The sequence below is a fragment of the Myotis davidii genome, unplaced genomic scaffold, assembly GCF_000327345.1.
Source record: "Myotis davidii unplaced genomic scaffold, ASM32734v1 scaffold245, whole genome shotgun sequence".
NCBI lineage: Eukaryota > Metazoa > Chordata > Mammalia > Chiroptera > Vespertilionidae > Myotis > Myotis davidii.
Window position 1 is genome coordinate 1,530,614 of NW_006296225.1, and position 9,071 is coordinate 1,539,684.

Sequence of the window (9,071 nt, forward strand, 5' to 3'; positions counted from 1 at the left end):
GCGCACTAGGTCGAAGAGGATGACCCCCCGCACCCTCCCCCCCCCAGGAGAGGACCAGTCTTCGGTCAAGGGTATACGAGTAGCTGCGCTCCCCTGCTAGAACCTCCAAACAAGCTCTCAAGAACATATTAGAACTTCCAACATCTATCCCAAAGTCAGTGATCAAGCTTTATTAATAGACTTATGAGTTTACATATCACTACTTATAAGTAAATATATATTGCAGAGTGCTTGTTTGCTCAAATATTTCTTATAAATAGAGATACAAATCAAATATTTTGGCCCTACCCAGTTTGGCTCAGTGGATAGAGCATTGGCCTGTGGACTAAAGGGTCCCAGGTTCGATTCCAGTCAAGGACACATACCCAGATTGCGGGCTCGATCCCCAGTGTGGAGCAGCAGGAGGTAGCCGATCAATGATTCTCTCTCATCATTTCTATCTCTCTCTCCCTCTCCCTTCCTCTCTGAAATCAATAATAACATATTTTTAAAGAAATTTTGGCGCAGAAGAGATTTAGACAATGAGAGAAATTTTACATTAGGTGACATTCTCTCTTGGGATAACAGAGTCCACAGAGCAAGGTCTTTTAATCAAAACTATATTAAGTAGCAATCTTAAAACTAGAAAATGCCCCATGAATCTAATTCACTGTTACTTAAAATGAGTAAAGTTTACTATGAGGAAAATGGGACAGAAAAAAAAGGAAATAGAGAGAGAAGCGGGTGGGGGGGAGGGAGAGAGGGAAGGAGTTGGCAGAGAGAAGGAGGTTGGTTGGTTGGTTGGTTGAGGAGTGGAATAGTGTTACAGTAAAGGCTAGTGCTTTATACTAAGAACAAAAAGAAAATATTTTAGTGGCTCATACACTGTTTTGAAACCTGACTTTGGCAGATCTACTTTTTTTGGTCCTCAGAGATACTCCAGAAAACTCTGGTGCAGAACAGTATTAAAGCAAATTGTCTCTGATGTGAAAATGAAAAAAAGTAAAACTGCTGTCCTCATACTTTCTGCCATGTTATTCTTAGACCCCTGCTCTGTGCAGTGTGTGATCTGAAGAAGGAAGTAACCAGCCACTGTGGGTCCTACTTCATTCACCCTGGGAACTGAAGTTGCACAACCTAATACGGATCCTGGTTCAAGACCGTCAAACTAGGAACCAGAAAACGTAGAACTATTTCTATCCGAGTATAACTTCAACAGGGCATTAACTTTGGAAGGGTGGGTGGGGTTGTTTCCCCTTTTGTAAAATCCTAATGTTGTCCTCATTGATTTCTAAACACCCTTAACTATCTATAATCTTACCTTATTTCATCATATTAATTTGAAACGTGACAATTGGGGAACATTTATACACCATGTAAGTTGCTGTAATCTATTATGTTACTCCATCTATGAACCAATGTCACCACAATAAATTTAATTTAAAAACTCAAAAAGAAAAAGAAGAAGTCAGCTGGGAAGCTGGGCAGCCGTATGAGACCCAGGAGGAACTGGTTCCCATCAACCCCTCACTTCCACTGCCCACCTCAACTAAAGCTCCTACTACTACTCTCTGTGTGACTATCAGTATTACTATGACTAATAGTAATCATCTTTTCTATAAACAACTGACATGTTTTAGTACATTTTTAGTAAAATCCTCTTTGAAACACGTTTCTAATTTTTTACATCTATCTTAAAACATAAATAACATTTTAAGAAAAGGCAGCTTTAAGACAAGCCCCCCAGATCCCTCTCCTTTCCCGGCAGTCATACCTGAATGTTGCTCCCAGATAGAAGTTCGTACCCTAAAAACTGCAAAAACTTACAATGGGACAAAAAATTGATCTGCAAGAATCTACTTACTTACGGAACTAGCTTGAAAAATGAAATTAGTAGCCAGCCCTCCATACCTTATCTGCCTGAAAATGTCTTTTGTTCCCTCAAAATTCAACCAAGTGCCATGGAAGGCAGCCCGGAGCAATGGCTAAGAATAAGTACTCCAAGGTGGGGTCACACTTACAAGATTAGGCCAAGTGCTTTAAAGTTGACATCCTGGGTTTATGGCACCTTGCTGGAACGCCAATGACACTGTTTTGACAGAAAGATTGAGGGGGTGAAAAGAAAATTCTTAAGACCTTGAGTACTTTCTACATGCAGAAACAAAGGATCATGTTGCCCTGCTCATCAAATGTTAAAAACCAAACAGACATCTTTAAGGATTGGAGAGCAGGGCACGATATGAGTAGCCTTAGGAATTGAAACTTGAAGGAATAATGTAGATAATTATGAGGTGGCTTCCTTTTTGGCAGTTCATTTGGATACATTAATCATAATCAACTCTCTTTAATCAGAAATTGGGATTTCCTGAGGACTTTTCATTAATTCCAAACCAGAGCGGTAGGCAAATTATTCTTCACTATAGATCAGAGTACTCCTTTGTGGGTTATGTTCATATCCCACAGAATTAAGTTCAAATAGAATTTTTACTGAATTCTGCTATCCTATTACCACACATGTCCCATTAATTCATTATTGCTAATAGGAAACATATGTGTCCCGAAAAGGGCATCCCATGAAATGACTGAGCTGATGAGTCAAGTGAACTTCAGCAGGTACAGCTGGGAGCGTGTAGGTGAATGGTTTAAGGGCTGATGTTTTATTTAGCACAGAAGCAGTTAAGCCAGCTCCATCTTCGCCTCTAGTTTGCACTGGCTCCCAATGACATCAAAGCAAATGGTATTTCTTTATAAGATTTCATATTTAGCTGCTCCAATTTTACTTTTCTAATGAAACTGTGCAGTCTTTTGGATAAAACTGAAAGTGCCCACAGCTATGTTCTTTAAACTAAATAGCAGCCCTCTTTGTTTAACTTTAGTAAGTGGTCCAATCGTTTTTGTAGACATTTTCTACCTCTTTTGTGGAAATTTGACCAAAAGCTCTGAAACTGCAAGTGAAATTACATATCATAAATGGCGAATTCCCTGACAGAAAAGTTTACTCTTAATGCAATTGTTTGAATTAATATGTTTGTGTTTGATTGTGTATATGGTGTATGTGTGTGAGTGTGTGAGGAGTGTGTGAGTGTGTGAGTGTGTGTGTGTGTGTGTGTGAGTGTGTGAGTGTGTGAATGTGTGTGTGTGTGTGTGTGTGTGTGTGTGTGTTTGATATTTACAGTTAGCCATTCATGTCCTTTCATTTAAGGCAATATCACCAGTGCTGTGGTTTCCAGAATCACTATTCTCTTTCATCATGAACTTAAAAACTATGTGTGAGGGACAGCCTTGCTCAGGGAAAAGCACTGGTGTGGGACCCAGTGACCATCATATCTTTTGGGTTCTGAAGCTGCTAACTACACATCTTGCCCAAGTCCTTTAACCTCTCCTGGCTTCTTGTTTCTTCAACTATCAGATTAGGTAACAACGGTAATTACAAAAACAACAGTAGCTAACATGTATTGGGCGCTTGCCATGCATCACATAGTATGCTGTACGATCTCATTTAATCATCACAAGAGCTCCATATACAGTAAGAATTATTACCCCAATTTACTGATAAAGACAGTGAGATATTCAGAAGGTTGGAAACATTCCCAAGTTCTCATAAAGGGCAGGGTCAGAATACTAACTAAGGTCTAAATTAGCAATAAAATATATTGAGGGGTTCCTTCAGTTCTAAAGTTCAGATGAAAATATGAATCACCTGCTGGATTATCAGGCTGCAAAAAGGGAAAACTGACTTTTTTTAAAAAGCATACTATGAAAATTATATTTATAAAATAAACACATTACCCATAATTATAAAAATTATTCTCTGTTGGAATAATTTTATAGTAATATCTAATATAACGTATCTTAAAACTTTTTTAAAAAGCAACTATTTGAAAGAAGGAACTACCTTTAATTTTTATACAAAATACCAGGCAAGGTAATATTACTTCTTGTTAATTTTCAATTGTCCCTTTTCCACTTTTAAGTCATGTCCATCCGAGCTTTTGGCGGGGGAAGGGGAGGGGATGCGCGGGGGGGCTCGGGCAATTGAAATCTTTGACTGAGATTTCATTATTTGTAAAGGCAGAAACAATAAAACTGTGCTCATATGAGTTTCAATAGAGCATGTGCTCTAAAATGTGTAGCCAGGATAACAAAATTCAAGTTAATCCTAGTTATTGTCAATTTAGACATCTCTTGGACTTGAAATCCATTGTGAAGCCAATGTAAAGATTGGAGTCTCTTGGTAAATCAGGATGGACTAACTTACTAAACTTCTAGGAACACGGACTAACTACCTTCATAGTTTTCTTCATAGCATGTTGGAGATTGCCCCTCTGCCTTTGCTCACACTGAATTTTGGCTTCTAGTATTTTCCCACTTGGTAAACTTTTTCATATCCCTTCCATTCTTTAAGACTCAGCTTTAAAGTGTCACCTCCTTCTAGACATCTTCCTCATGCCCCAACAAAACCCACACATATTCAGAAAAAGTTGGGTAGGTGCCCTTCTATGGAGAGCTCTATTGCTGCTTATACTGCATTATAATACAATTACCTGTTTTTGTGTCTTTCTTCCCTACAAGATAGCATATTACTTGTTTCAAGCAGCTTTTGTTTGTAGAAAACCACCACAAAATTGCAAATGGGTACAATAATAAACATGTTTCTAACAGATCTATGGATCACCTGGGAGTTGGCTGATCTAGGCTGGCTCTTCTGGCCAATTCTGCTTCAAGCTGTGGGTCCAGCTCCTCATTTTGATCAATATGTGTATTATTTCTAAGGCCCAGTTTCTACTCATGGTGATAGAGGAGAAATAAATAATTCAAGAGAATATGTAAGCCTGGCCAGTGTGGCTCAGTGGTTGAGGGTTGACCCATAAACCAAGAGGTCACTGGTTCAATTCCCAGTCAGGGCATTTGCCCGGATTGCAGGTTTGATCCCAGGAGGGGGTGTGCAGGAGGCATCCAATCAATGTTTCTATCTCTATATTCCTCTCCCCCTTCCTCTCTCGATATAAATCAATGAAAACATAGATTTTAAAAAATGCCTTTACATGTTCAGTATAGATGCCATCATAGGCCTAACTACATAGTACACATCAGCAACAAGATAACTCTTTTTCTTCCAAAATATGTCCAATCTGTGGTTGGTAGAATCTGCTGGTGTAGAACCAGCAGATACAGAGGGCCCACTGTCTACTGTTTTCCCTCCTTCCTCGTGTACCCTTTTTCAATGTGACTATGCCACTGCTCCCATGGAGGCATGGAGTCTACGTCCACTCTCCTTGAATCTGGGATATCCTCAGCTCTTGGGTGACCAGTAGAATACCGTGGACCTGATCATGTGCAATTGTCTTAAAAGATCTTACAATGTTTGTTTTTGATCCTTCAGAATTCACCTTTTATAAAAGAAACTCATGCAAGACGACTAAATGGTGGAAGACTAGATGAAAAAAAGACAAGATGCATGGAAAAGAACCAAGATGCCCTGCCAACATTCGTCACCAAAATCCCTGTATATGACTGAGGCCATCTCGGATCCTCCTGCCCTGATGGAACCACCCTGGCAACACCAGATAATGCACAGACCAGTCATCCCCACAGAGCTCTGCCTAAATTCATGACCTACAGACTCATGAGTAATAAATCTGTAGTTTTTAAGACATTAAGTTTTAGGATGGTTTGTAACACAGCAATAGATAATAACTAAGAGAGGGTTCAAAACTGCCCTCGAAAGAACAGAACACTGGTGCTGCGGACTCTGAAATAGACCAGCTGGAATCATTTTACAAATAACTATTACAAAAGTGCTTCATTTGAAATAAAGTACATTTTGTATTAACATGTAAAGAAAATAAGCACAGAAATGTTCAGACAAAAGGAAAGCAGACCTCCCACTGGCTTGTCTAAACTTGAATGTATAGATATAAATATTGTTCAGTTTAACTTTGTTAAGAAAAATCAGCAAGCTGTCAGAGTATTTTAAACATTAATAAGTGTGATCTAAATGATATTGATATACTTGAGTATATTACAATTTTAAAGGTCTCCACATTCATCTAAATAATCTTTGTACTATTTTTAAAAATCTCCAGTCTCTATACCACTTAAAAATTAAGCATTTAAACTCATGTAAAAATTGCAATCAGTAGGCAAGTAAATTAGAAAAACTTAATTCCTAGCAAAATTTAACTGGCTAATTTTTAAAATATTTTATTAACTTTTAGAGAGAGGGGGAAGGGAGAGGGTGAGAGAGAGGGAGACATATCAATGTGGGAGCAAAGCATTGATCAGCTGCCTCCTACATGCTCCTACTGGGGATCAAGCCTGCAACCAGGGCACATCAGGAATTGAACCGGCAACCTTTAATATATTGTAGAGAGGAGTCTTATAGCAAGGAAAGTCTTATAATCATCCACCTAGACATCTGACTAAGAGTACAATTTTATTGGGAGAGTTGGTGCACAGGATGACACCTAACCAACTGAACCACACTCACCAGGGTCAACTGGCTATTTTTTTTGAAAAGGTCCCCTGATCATATAAACGTAAACTGATCTTCTGAAAGGTGTGATTTCAAATCAAACAGAAGAGGTAACATTTTCTAGGAATACTATTTTTTCCATCTTAGTGATAGGAAAATGCGCTCACATGGATGCCAAGTTTCTTGAAAGCTTGTGTAATGAAGGTAAAAATAAACACATTTCAAGTTTGAATTCAATTCCACCTGAATATACTACAAAGCAAGCATGTCACATCTAATATTGAGGCTAAACATGAGGCTTCTTAGGAAGTGTAAACATTTCTACTTTGGCAAGTCTAATCTGATTCATCGTCATCAGTGAGTACCAAAAAAATGGGGGGAGGAGGGATAGCTTGGAAAGATTCCAAAGACCATTAAAAGTGACAGAGAAAAATGCTATTAATTTTTTCATTTTTACTATAGAATTAGCAACAGGAGGCCATTTTAATTAAGATTACACTCCTTTCACATTATATTTTCTAATGCTTTATTGTTATGAGGAATATGTGCTCCCAACATGTTAAAGAGAATCTCTCTAAATTGTGATTGTTTTTCCTGAGGGAAAATACTGTTCATGATTACTGTGGAGGGACTAGTGGGGGCCATGGAGAAAAGAGGCATAACCAAGAGTGCTTCATGCTAAATATTCATATAAGAATGATTCTGTGATAGTCCACCCCGCCTCCTTTTTTTGCAGGGTGTGTTGTAACTTGGCTTCTCCCTTTGAGTAATATATGCCCAAAAGATCCACTCATCTTTGCAATATCTCTGCTTGTTTCCCAGCGGGCCACAGTTACAGCATGTCATGTGAATATGTGTATCACTACATCCTGAAACCATTGTTCCAGGTTGCTATTGCTGGCCTTCAGCTCACCATGCAAGAAGCATGCGGCTATTTGGTCCTTACCCTTCAAGCACATGAGGTGCGCCAGATGAGTTTTCATTCAAGAGCCTGTCTTGTCTTTGTTGCTGAGTTAATTAATAACTGGATGATCTCGAATGTGTTGCTGATCCTCACTAGGCTTTAGATCTCTTGCCTGCTATCAGAGTTGTAATTTTTGCTGAACATATGATAGGTCCTACTTCCTCGCCCCTTTATATCAGGTATGGCCAGGTGACTGGTTTTGTCCAATGAAACATGAGTAGAAGTGCCATGCAATACTCGGGAGCAAAAATATTAGGTGTCATTGTGCAGATTTGCCATATTTCCTCCCTAACTTGAAAACCATGGCAATATATTTGAAACGGAACCTCTGTCAGCTTTTATCTCTCGCTGATCAGAATGAGCCAACAAGGATGAATACGTGGCATTTATTATTTTTAAGCCACTGGACATTGGGGGTTGTTTGTGATGCAGCATAATCTAGCCTTTGATTACTTACTGTGAGTACAGCTTTCACAGTACTGATTAGCAAACATTTTTACAGAGGCGTACCCTGATTTTCTGTATTTAGGACAGGAGATGTGTAATGGTGTTGACAAAGGAATTAATTCTGAGAAAAAGGGAGAAATGCACGTGTAGCTTGGGCCCCGATCATGAAGATACTTTCCCTATCAAATGTTCAGAACACCTGTTCCAAGTGCAGTGCAGCAAAGAAGGGAGCACATAAAACGGCCCACTCAGTAGGGCAGAGAAAAGAGGTGCATGTGAGCAAAGAGAGGAAATTCACTTTGATAATATAAAAAATAGACAGCAAGAATCCTAGCAACCTTATGGGGAAAAGCAATCATCTCTAATAATTCACAAAAGTGATAAAGGCTGTACGTTGAGTAAGATCATTAGCAGGCACTAAGCACTAGAGTCCAGATACACAAATGTGACCCACGGTACAGGAGGGAGTGAAAAAAGACCATTTCAGCAAGCAGAAGTGAACCAAGAGAACAAAAAGAATGGCTATTCAAACAAGACCAGAATCAAATTTCAGAAAATGGCTTTCATGTCATAAAGTAGAAATTTTATCAGAACCCTAATGATTATTAATTATAGTTATTGTTTACAGTTAGAGTTCATTCCATTACATAATGTAGGATTTCTTTTGCTATCTTTAAGAAGTCATAAATTAAAGAAACACTGTAGTTTCTAAAAATAGTATCAGATATCTACCTTGAAGGGATATACATACTTTCCAATGACTAACTCAAGTTATGGTACCCAGAATAAGAAAACCAGAAAAACAGTACCAGGTACTTAGTGTGATGTGTACCTATTTCTGTCTGTGTGGTATATTGCACAAAATAGGTGGCCTCGTATGTACTTATCAAATTTTAAGTAGAATGAATCTATATCTTGCTAATGAACTATTCCTGAAGCTAAATATATTAGGAGTCTTATCTCACAGAGAGAGAGAGAGAGAGAGAGAGAGAGAGAGAGAGAGAGAGAATTTACAATTGCTTTAGTTTGGTATATTGTCTAATACCATGTTGGTTACTATATTCTGTCTGCTAACCTTGAAGCTCTGTATTGTCAGATAATTATAAAAAGCAATGGTATATTATGACACAGAATTGTTTCAGTGAACTTAAGAAATGAATTTGGAAGTCTGTTATATGGGATTTTAAAAATCAAAGAATATCAGTA